Consider the following 13,108-nt stretch of genomic DNA (forward strand, 5'->3'; position numbering starts at 1 on the left):
AATCATCTCCAAAAATCCATCCTGTGCTTTCTAGAAGTTCCACGTGTCTAGTCCGAATAGGGGTATAATAATTGTTCTTCCCTTAGTTGCAATATAGGTTATAAAATAGCCTTCCTTGAGACATTTCTTCTTGTAGATTGTGTGAGAACTGGAGAAATCGAAAGGTGCAACAATGGGTGGTTTGGGAGGTGTATGCGGCATGTTGCAGGTGAAGGGTTGCCTAAAATCTTCTAGAATATTAGCCATAAATGTTGGACTAAATCGACTACGCCTAAGGAGTGGAGGCAATGATAAGTAAGAGTTTATAGGTGACATGTGTTGAGTCGACATTGGTTGCCAGAGAAGATGATGAAACAATGCGTTTTAGGAGAAAACCTTACATATCATTTGTCTCTTTGCCCTTAGAATCATTTCTACTGTTGCAACTTTTCAAATCTTTTCTCGTGTCTTGTTTCTACATTGCCCTTCTTGATCGTCAAGTCCTCCACTTTCTGAGTTTTTGTTTGATTTGTGCGCTATTTTCTTATTTTAAAGATCTTTGCTTGAGTTTCTGCTGTAGCATCACCGTTCTCGCCTTTGTTGCCAGCATTTTTAGTCGATTTCTATAACAAAATGCCAGATCGAGTGCCAAATCTACTACTGCTTCATCAAAAGGGCAAATACGTAAAATATCAAAACTCAAAACCATTAGAAGCCAAAAAAAAGTTCTCAAAGTAACTAGAAAGGATTGAACACGTCCCCTTTTCGTCATTGTATGGTTATCTATGACTCTCTACTCGTTTACGTTTCGATGCTTGAGTATGAAAATATTTAGAATTTACTTCCCCATAATGCATCCAAAAGATTTTGGTGCGTTGTCTTCAATACATAGATTCTTGAGCTAGTTGATTGTTGAGTTCAAATTTCAACCCAAACAAAGATGTGCCATTACCCCTTAAGCCCATGTCATCGCAATCTTCTTTTTCACATCATTTATCCTAGGAACAAAATTACTACCCATTGATTTGTACCAAGCTGTTAATTTAAAGCCATAAAATTTAACTTTTGAATAACACTAGGTAAAAAAATTACCTCAACTTTTAGAAATTACCTCAAGAAAACCATCTTTTGGAAGCCATTTATTTTCGACGTTAAATCAACTAACCTTCTATGCGAGAAACAAAGTTTTGGCCACCAGTTTAATTGTATTGTGATCAAATGTAACACTCATCAAATTGTATAACTTATGAAAAGAAAAAAGTACACATTCTAGGTTGATAAAAGCTCTTTTTGGTCTATCTAAGACAAACAAGTCTGACTTCTTCCCTCTACCAAATGTAACCATAGCTACTCAAGGGAACTTTAGTAAAATTGTAATATGAAATACATTTACAAAAGCCATCAAACTAGCTAGAAGGGTAAGTTGGTCCACCCCACTTATCATTGACTAAAAGAATATTATTGAAGTCTCTAATACAAACCTAAGGAAAATTATGAAGTGTCAAAAGAGATATCAAAAGCTCCTAGTTAGCTCGCTTTTTAGTAGTCTTAGAATAGCCATTGAGACCTATTAAGCGCCATTTAAACAGTAAGCAACCTTAATTATTAAATCAATGTGATTATTGGAATACCCTGTAATAGTTAGCAAGTCCTTTACCACGACCAAGTCTATCAACATAGAAACAATAGTTAAAATTGAGAGCAATATGTATTTCCTTCTTAGACTACGTTGTTATTAGTCGAAGGAACTTCTTTTTTTTGTTTGTTTTGGAGAGGCCAAACACAGCTTTTATCAACCTAGAATGAGCACTTATTTTTCCCTTTAATAGGTTAGCTAAAACTTTGTTTCATGCGCAGAAGGTTAATTGATTCAAGTTTAAAAGTAAATGACTTCTAAAAGATTATTGAGATAAGTTCTAAAAGTTGGGTTGATTGTTATTGAAAAGCTAAAATTCTATGGCTTGAGGTTAAAAAAAAAAAGCCTGACAATTTCAAGGACAATACTACTATCGATAGAATGTGTTGTAGTGGACACACAACCCTAACTCAACTCTTTTATTGTTGGTTAACCTTCCATTAGAGACTCATCAAGAGCCATGAATTATCTAATGTGGAACTGGCGAGGCTTGGGCAATCCACAAACACACGAGTTAAAATCGCGAGCAAAATGTAATTCCTCCGCCATGAATTGTCTAGTGTGGAACTAACGGGGCTTGGGCAATCCACGAGCACTCACCAATTTATCCCCTTCTATTTGAATCTCTTTCTTCCACATAAAGGGTTGTCTAATATCCGACCGAAATATAATTATTCTAAAAGTTCGTTTGACTAATAACATCGTGACATTGCTAGTAGAATTGGAGAAGCAAATCTAAGAGGTAAGTTGTGAAGTTGAAGCTAGAAATCTTCCAATAACCGATAAATAAGCAAGAAGCGGCTGCTCATAGACCCACTGATCAAACATCAAAACATATATCCTCCTCCATGAATAGAAAAAAATAAATGAAAAACTGCTACAACTTTGAATTAATGAATAAACTTTCAAAAGAGAAAAAGCATAAATTTCCCTCTCAAAGTGTAGTGTTGTTAGAAGTGGCAGGGATATTTATTAGTTATTTACTTTTCGTATCCTACAGGTAAAGCAATAATTACTGCGTGGGGGCAGCAGAACATGTTGTACATGCTTTACACAGCATCTTGTCTCATTTGATCTTTTATTTAAATCAAGACAGGCAACAAATTTATTTTCTTTTATCAATACTATAGAGAGAGATATTTATTCATAAAATTAAATTGAATTCTCAAAATTCACCAAATTTATTTATCTTTTTTAATCTAATCCAACACTCCTAATAATATCTTCTTTTAATAATGTTAATTAGGTATGTACTTAAACCATTTTGTGTTCTTTTGTTTGTCATGTTTTGTATATTCTTATTTTTCCCTTAGCTTCAAGACAAAGAAATAGTATGAATACTATCATTATTTTTGGTATTATTATATTTATTGCTATGTCAAATTTTACCCACTAACCTTGTCTTTTTTTCCTGCAGAAATTTTATCATTTGAAATTCATTTTTTATTTAAAATTTGTTTTAGCCAATTCAAAGAATGAGTTTTCTCTATGAATTTGTTAACGAGTGTTATTTTTATAATGTTTTTTAATTTATTATTTTATAATTTATATATATTGTTTTGAACCTTAATCATTTTTCTATAAAGATATAAGAAATTATTTAAAGACTGAAATCGTAATTTGTATGAACTAAAATTCAAATTCGTAACTAATGTGAGTGGACAAATAATAATTTATACTTTTATTCACCCGTAATCAAGTCATCAGTTCATTTGTTAAATTATGGAAATATCTCCTTATAATTAAAATATGTTATATTATTCAAGAGTAATATAAATATAATAGAATTTAAATCTAAACCAATTGTAATAGTTAAACATTTCATTTACGATTCAAGTAAAGCTTTGTTTTAATAGCTTTTATATATGTTTATTTCAATATTCACAATTTACTATTTTCATCAATTGTATATCTATACTATTAATAAATCCTCTGATTGAGTTGGTTTCACGGGTTACCTGAATGCTGACTCAGTTAAGACAATATACAAGTATCCTTCCATAATTAAAATAAGTCATATTATTTAACGATATTTTAGTCTTTCCATTTTAATTAAAAAATGCACATGTTAGGATTTAAGCACGTGCCAATTGAATTGATAAAATCTTAAATTTACTACTCAATCAAAACTTTATTTTAATGTTTTTCTAATGTTGTTCACTAAGCAAGACAATTACTCACAATTGATGACAAAACTATAATAAATAAATATATTTCATTTAGTATTATTTATCTGATGTATTTATGTGTTTAAATGTCGTTATACTCATAATTTAATCTAATTTTTTATTTTAATATTGTACAAATTTCATGTATCATTTATACTATCATTTAAGCCTTTGGCGGAATTGGTGCCACAATTCAGCCAGACACCAACTCGGTTAGAAAAATTACGTGTATGATAAAATTTCTACGGGTTGATATCCTAAACAATCTCTCATCTTCTTAGTTATTTCTTAAAATCGGCAAAAATAAAAACTAAAGAAAATAGTTCTAATACCTTTAAAACTGTAAAAGCTTGTCTTCAATAATACAATTGAATTTGAAAATCATTCAAAGCATGCGCATGGAAGTCGTAGAAAATTTATTTTGCAATTAATTTTAAAAAATTAATGGCCTAAAATAACAAAAAAAAAAAGAGACAACTTTTGAATTTCATCATATTTTTCTTAATTAAATTTTACACTTCATTTCTATTAGATATACCTTATTTTTAAATTTATATTTAAACATATTTTTAACTTTAAATTGTCGTATCAATAATTATTTTACACACAACCTATAATTTTTTAAAATATTTCCAAATTTTTATATATTTAACCTTTAAATTATTTTAACTATATTTATGGGGACAAGTTACACCTTATTTATAAAATCTAAACAATCTACCAATTGGTACATTTTCTTTTAAGCACCAATTGTATGGAATAATTTTCTTTTATCGTATTTTGTTGGAAAGAAGAATTTACATGAAGATTAAGAGTTAAATATTAAAGTTATAATGAAAATTTTAGTTCTTAATGTTTAATTTTTTATTAAATTGGTTTATTTAATTAAGTTTAATTCTTAACTTTTGAAAAGAGTGAAACTTAATTATTATTTTTTAGAAAAAGTTAAATCATTATCATTTTAATGAAAAATTAATTAAAATGTTAAGTTTTTAAACATGGTAATTAATATTATTAACTTTTTAATTTTTATAAATTATTTGAATAATTTTTTATTTTAAGAATATAATTTTAAATTTTTACTAATATGAAATATATAATAAATGATGTCGTGTCAGCATAAAATACGGATTATCACCCTAATATTATTAATAATTTAATATTTGAGTTAACATTTTCGGTTAAAAATAATTTTGCTTTTTCAAAAATTTAGAATTAAGTTGAACTAAAAACGAAGCTAAATTATTAAAAATTGCGATAATATTAAATAATAAAGGTTTAATTAAGAAAATAAAATATTTTTGAATAATAAATCATTAGTAAAAAAGACTGAAATGATGATGACATGGCACGGGATTACTGGTCAACTGGTAAGCTTATCCTGACTCTTGCGTCTTACCCACATAAACTTGGGACCCACTTTCCCACCAACCCACCCACCCCCCGCCCGGCCTTTGCTTTCCACAATTCCAAGAAAAGTTATTTTATATATAATAATTGAATTATTTCATTTATTTAAAATAAAAAACAAAATAGAACAGAACAGCACAGCACAGTGAGGGCAAAACGGGGTTTTAATGTTCTCATTGAAAAGGCAAAAGAGGGAAGCAGGAAAACTGTCCAATCAAAATATTAAAAAATAATTGTATACACGTGTTAGCTTGCCATGGTTTGACGCCGCCTAAAAGGAAAACACAGCTGTCGGTTAGCGTGCTCTCGAGTCACGAGACGGGTCAGAAGGACAGCCCTATATCCTGTATTCTTGTCTGTCCTATCAACCGGCTACTACTCACCGGGTAACCGCTTGCTGTCGGTTTACCTTATGAGAAAATTTTGAAAAAATAATTACGGCACACGCCTGAAAATTATAGTTCAAATTGTAAATTACCCCTTAAATTCTAAAAAATCTTAGTTAAGTCTTTAAAGTATCAATAGCATAATTATCATGTCCTTCAATCAATCTAACAGCTAATTTAGGCGTTAAATGTTAGTTAACCACACTTAATTTTTTTCAATTAAAGCTACCATGTACCACAAGTGTGATATGTGACAAAAATGATAAAAATAAAAATAAATAAAAGTTATAAAATTATTTATATTTAGTAAAAACAAAAAAATCATTTTATTAAAAATTAGAAAAATAAATTATAAAAATAGTAAAAAATTATAAAAAATTTTAAGATTTTATAAAATACATAGACATATATTTAAAAAATTATAAACTTTTATACAATTGTAAGAAAATTATAAAAAATATAAAATTTGTAAAAAAATTATAAAAATTATCGTACTAAAAGAAGCATTTTATAATTTTCTATAAATTTTATTGATTTTTATTTTTATCTTTTTCGTCACATGTCATGCTGTGTTGCAACTGGAAAAAGACTGGGGTCGTTAACTTTAACAGTCAACGATTAAAGTTAATGGTTAAAGGGTTTTTTTATACATTTTATATTTTTTTATAATTTTTATAAATTTTACAATTTTTTATATGTTTTACAATTTTTACAATTTTTCTAATTTTAACAAAATTTTAATATACTTTATATTTTTATTAAAATTTAATAAATTTTATTTTTTTTATTTTTTATTTTTTTGCCACATGTCACACCGTGGTTGTGACACGAGGTGACTTTAACTGGAAAAAATTAATGGCAGTTAACTTTAACGGTCAACTGTTAAAGTTAACAGTCAAAATATTTTTTTGATGCATTTTGACAAATCAAATACCTAATTAAGTGCAAAAAAAAATGAGCTTAATTGCTTCTTTTTTTTTTGAATTTTAAGGGCTTTTTTTATACATTTTAAAAGTTTAAGTACCCAATTGAGTGCAAAAAAAACAGGGGCTTAATTTTTTTTTAATTTGAGAGCATTTTTGATACATTTTGAAAGTTCAATTAACCAATTGAGTGCAAAAATAAAAGCAATGGCTTAATTACTTTTTTAGAAAAAAAAATTAAGAGCTTTTTACATCCTTAAACCTATTTTATTTTTCCTTCCTTTTTCCTTTGGAGACGCGACTTTTAATAGGTGAATGACAATCAGCTAATGTGGTTGAGTAAGTGGGCTTCACAATCACTCATTATTATTATTATTATTATTATTATTATTATTATTATTATTATTATTATTATCTATCTCAAATAAATTGAGATTTAGCTCACACAAGTAATTGCAATCGGATTAGATGGGATTGGGCCATTACGGACTCAATTTTTATATTGGATTCAGTTTTGAGTTCGGATTTATTTTATATATGATATATTTATATATCTATATAAAAAATAAATATTTATATTTCAGTATAAATTATTAATTTATCATATTTTAAGTATTGTAAATTAATATTTTTAATTATACTTTTTACCGAAAACTATATTTGTTAGTTATTAACATAAAATGATATAAAATTAAATTTCTATTCAAAATCATTTGAGTTAAATAATTTTATAATAAATATATGATATTGTAAGTTAATTATATTGATTTTGAAAACAATTGTTTAGATAACCCGATTCTCAAATAATATTTTGCAATGTATATTATTATTCACTATAAAATAAGGAACTTTACCAAATGAAATTGGTTTATATGTGTATCTATATAATGGAAAAAGTTTTGTTGGAATATAATAAGAACGAGCACGTGAGTAATGAGCACATTTGATTGAACTGTTGCTCAAATTATTGGTATGTTAAAGTTGATAAGTTGTTATAGGAGTTGATAGTAGTTGCATAATTGCTCATCTATCAATGCATATATTCTAATGTAAATCATGACCTTTGTTTATGGGAATTGAGTTTTCTCTCAATATTTTCTCTTCACTCTTATACATCTCTCTGTTATTATTTATCTATTCTAGTTCTTTAGTTTTTTTAGTTTTCTTACATGGTATTAGAGCCACTAATCCATGGTCATTCTTTGAAATTTCTTGTAACACCCAATTTTGGTGAGTAACCTGAAAGTAGTTTGAGTGGAGAAGTCCTATCCACCCAATTGATGCTTTTGGTGTATAGGTCGGGCACATGGTTGACGTTAGAGTATTATGCAAAGACTATTCTTTGAATGTGTTGAGTTGTAAAGAAGAAGAGACTGGTAAGAAGGATTTTTGGGTGAATTGGGTTATCGCCAAAGGTATTGTACGCCCAGTTTTTTAGGTTATCATGTAACATCCCGCCCAACGAAGTCCAAATGTACGAATACTATTTATGAAAGTAAGGCATATAAACATTTCTGTCCTGGCGGACACGAGACTTGGCTTACAATCTTATAGGAGTATAATTGGCAGAGTGATATTTGCCCAAATACATTTTGGCGCATGGTGTGGGTAAACCCCAAAATGAGTACAAGAGAATAAAAGTTTCCATGTTAGGCTACTAAGGTTAAAGGAATGGGAATTGTGGCTAAGTAAGATGAATTCTTTTTAAAATGTGTCACACTAGTAGTATAGTGACCCCGTAACTGTGTTCCCATACCAGTTAAGTTATAAGAAAGTTTGGTTAGGAATTAACTTAACATGAACTAGGATAGTCGAAAGATAAGGGGAAATACTCAATTAGGTTTTTTGGAAGTAGTAGACTTTGATAAGACAGTTCAATAGTGCTGTGACATTTTTCAAGTTCCAATGAAAATTTAGATTATATTAATAAGTCTTCAAGTTTGAATAAAGTGAGTTCTCTTTTTCTCTCTTAAAAAAATTATTGAGATCAAAAGTTGGAGGGAACAACAGTATTTCTTTAAGCTGGATCTAAGACCCTAGATTTTATCGGTGATTTCTCTGTGCCAAGGTAAGTCCTATTGCTCTATAAAAGTAGACCTGTATGAGTGCAAGAAGAAATAAGGCTCTGTTAGAGAATTATTTGGGTAAGATGATTGTAAAGGTTATTTGGATTAGTGTTAATGGAAAATCTTATGTTTTTACAAGGCAGTGGTCGCTACAGTTTTAAAAAGACCTTAGGCCTGGAGCCCAAGGTGCTAAACATCTTTACCAAGTGAGTCATTAGGCTGACTCTTGTATGTAGTATGCATGTTCTAGAAAAATCTATGTTAAGTGACCAAATAGTGAAAATGAAAGGTTCATGATCATGCATGTATGAAATGTATGAAGTTTAATGGTCTAAGTATGAGGCATGAGTCTGAATGATTATGGTGTGCATATGTGTCTGAAAGCATGAATATGTGACATCCCGAAAATCGGGTTAGATGAAATTGGGTTAGTGATACCAAGAGTGGTCACGCCTTGATTTTGAGTTATTATTGTGAAATTTTTGAAAAGTGAAGTGATTTGGTTCAGTGGTTAAGTGTAATGTGTGTGGGTGAGAGGTCTTGTGTTCAAATCACTTTTTTTTTTATTTTTAGTAATTTTTTTGTAACCCTTATCCTTGACCATCTGGCATAAATAATATTTTCAATTAATTGATGACAAGAATGAGTTTGCGGGTTTAGTGGGAAGGAGTAAGCTTACTCTTTAATCCCGTGTTTGAATTCTCATGTGTGCAAAGTGGAAATTATGTTTTGTTTTAAATTTTGAAGAAAAATATGTTTGGATAAGGATTAGATAGTGGAGTTTTGGGTTGTTTAAATTTGTTTAAATTTTTCATTTTATTTTATTCTTTTAAAAAATAATATTAATATAATAAAAAATTAATTATTTTCCCTAAATTTTCCCCGCTCAAGTTCCCATTTTCTTTGTCTTTATTCTCTTTTTTTCCTTTCTTTTTCTTTATTCTTTATTTTTATTTTTTCTTTCTTTTTGCTGTTTAGATTTGTTTTGGTTTTCAAAATGTCTTTCGCAAATTTGTTTATCTTCTCAAAGATAGCTATCATGCAAAGCCTTTCTTTGTATTTCCTTCTCTTTTTGATCGAAATGTAGTGCTTTTAAGGTGTAGGATAAGGTTCTAGTTTCTTTTAAATAATGTTTATTTCGTGTTTATTGAGTTATTTGCATAGAAGGTGATGATAATGTAGGTATATGTGATTTGGTGCAATTAGGAGAAGATGATGAGACAATCGATCCTCCGGCGAATTAAATTCCTTTTTTAAGTTGTTATTTCGTACAAGGGTAAGTAGTTTAGCTGTGGTAGAAGTTTCTTTGTTCTGTAAATAAGGTTTTTTTGATGATGGATGTATTGATTTGGTCAATTGGGTTAGCGAGAATCATGTTAATTAATTTGTGTGAGATGTCGGTTTAGGTTACAGGGTTGTTCGTTCGTGAATCTTCATCAAAACCAACTCAGGTGTGTGTTTCTAATCCAAAAACATTGATTCAAACTAAAAAAATTTGAAAAAAAATTTGTTTTCGAACTGTAATCTACATCACACGGACGTGTGGTTGGCCGTGTGTCAGGCCGTGTATGCCACACGGACGTGTGGTCGACTGTGTGCCAGGTCGTGTGGAGCACACGGACATGTACGATTACATGGGCAACTTGGGTAGGCCGTGTGGGGCACATGGGCTGGTTAGGTAGGCTGTGTGGGCCCATTTTTTAGAAAATTTTTATTTAGGTCCATTAGACATAAAAATGCGTAATTAGATCTTTCGTGGGGTCCATTTAACTTATATATGACCCGAGATGTGACAGTTGTCAACATGTGTCAGTACGTGATGTGGTTAAGGTACGTGAAAAATGTAAATACAATCTGTGTACTGGTAACTCTGAAAACGTAATTGTGTTTGATTACGCATGACATCTTTATGTAGAATAACTGTTAGTATAATAAATAAGATAAGATATGATCTGTATATGTTATGTTTGTATTATGCTCTGTAAAATATGTGTTTGGATATTCATGGCATACCACCTATGTGTTATGTATGTAAGTTAATATGATTTTGCATATGCATTGGGGTGGATTTTGATATGATGGAAGAAGTGTTTTCTTGCAGTATTATTGCAATTTTGGCGGTTAACTCGCAATATCTGTCTAGCAACTCAGCTGCATCAACTGATAATATTTGGACGGAGTTGGTTTGTAGCGGATGGGGGTAGGATTTGTTCTGTTCTAATATGACATTATGATCCAATATATATATTACTAAAAATTATGACTGTCCGACACGATATATGTTTCTAGATCTGTTTTGACATTTTAATATGTTATTTGCATATGTGTACGTTATGAGAAATAACATATTTCGATAATGGTGTCTGCATTTGTATTTGATTATAAATATATATATCTGATTCTGTATGTGAGTATATGTTAAATCTGTAACTAATAACGTGTCCGTTATTTATGTACGTTTGTTTGTGGGCTGAGTTACACATTGGGCTTCTAGCTTACTCATTTGTTTGATTTATTTTAGGTATACTTCTGACTTAGGACTTGGCGGCGACTTCGGAGCTCAGTTCACACAATTTGGTATAAGTTGATTTGGTTTTTAATTTCAGACTTTACGATTTTCCAGATATTAATTTTTTTTGGAATGTTAAATTCTTGGTTTTGGTATTTGTTTTCGCGAATGTTTTATTTAAAACTCGTAAACTCACCCAAGACGACATAACTATTGGACCTTATGATTTTAAGAGATAATAATTTTAAAAGTATTTTTCGTTGTAAGGTTTTGAAATTAATTATGACTTTTTACAAATCAATCAGTTAAACATTCGGAATTATTTTTATAAAATTAATAAAACAAGGTTTTCGTCTAAGTACTTACACGCGTTCTTATGAAAACTTATGCTTTCGATAAATTAATAACTTTATTGCTCTAGAATTAAAACTAAGTTTTTGCATAAATTAATCGACAATGTTTTTATAAGCGTTGTAACCTCCATAATTCGACCTTAGCTTCTAGGCCGGATTTGAGGTTCTATAAAATATGTTTGTCATGAGCAAGTCATTGTATGATGAGTCAATGCATGATGAGTCTGTGTCTGCCTTCGAAGTCGTTAAAGGGGTCCATCGGGACTAAAAACACGAATATCTAAAAGGACAAGTCCATGGCCATGGCACTGAAGACTATATTCTGTAAGACCGTAACTGGTTGGTTATGGAATCATATGGAAAGAAGACAATATCGTGTAAGACCATAACTGGTGGGTTATGAAATCATATGGAAAGAATACCATATCATGTAAGACCATAATTGATGGGTTATGACATCATATGGAAAATTTAAGAAAGGTTATTATCTAACGTAGTTCTCTGTGTGCCCAGAATGATGAGGGGAAAACCTCACTAAGTGTGAGTTTAGGCAATTCCCTATCCTGTAAAACACCAATAAAAGAGCAGCCTTTGTGGCAAAACTCTGAAAGGATACATCTTTGTGGCGAACCTCTTAAAGGATGCCTTTGTTGCGAGACTCTAGAAGGAAAGCCTTTGTAGCGAGTACTTAATGAAAATGACGCTTTTGTGGCAATCTCTGGATAATGAAGCTTTTTTGGCTATCTCTAAAAAGGAATGCCTTCACGACGCCATCTAAAGAATAACCCTTGTGACAACCATTTGAAAGAAATGCCTTTATGGCTGACTTTGAATGAAAAGAAAAGAACCCATGATGAACTCTGATAAAATGACATAAGAAGTCTTCTAAATGAACGATAAGTATGGCGAGCTCTGAAAGGATAGTTTTGTAAGAAGTGTTAAGGTGAATCCCGTATAGTATCAAGGTAAGAACAGAGAAGATTGAGTGCACCAATGTGAGCGGCGAACCAAAGGTATTCTGTCTATAAGATCCTATACAACGGAAATAGTTAAGGAATGATGAAAGAATAAGATGAGAAACGTGAGATTAGTACAAAAGATATGAAAGGCGAGATATTACCTCAGTGCAAAGCATGACACCCATGGTATAATAAATATACAATTAAGCTCTAGTAATTGCAATTATATCCAAAAGCATTGTTATGATAATTTGCAATTTACTTAATCATGGAGTCATTTCACAAGAAATACCATAATTGAAAACTCCTTATTATATACTATTTACTAAAACAATTCATCCAACTACGTTTTCTAATGACTTCGTCATATGTGTGTTACCCTCATAAGATATCCTTGATTCCTTTGAGTTATTTTCACTTAATACAATCCTATTTTATCTTATTGTCATAATTTTGTCTTATTAATGATTAATATGATCACTGTCAATAAATGACTGTGATAAATTGCTCGTTCGAGAACAAGCAACCAATGACCACGTTCCATATTTATCAATCCACACAATGCCAATAAGAGGATACATTCAACTCTTTAATCGAGTTATGAATTCCATTGTTGCTAGCAAAGTCATGTCATACACAAGTCATATACCCAACATACCAACTATGGGCTCGATCATCTTTAGATCATAAGCCTTCACTTATATCAAAACACATGAGTT

This window comes from Gossypium raimondii, chromosome 1 (genome assembly GCF_025698545.1).
Source record: "Gossypium raimondii isolate GPD5lz chromosome 1, ASM2569854v1, whole genome shotgun sequence".
Taxonomy (NCBI): Eukaryota; Viridiplantae; Streptophyta; class Magnoliopsida; order Malvales; family Malvaceae; genus Gossypium; species Gossypium raimondii.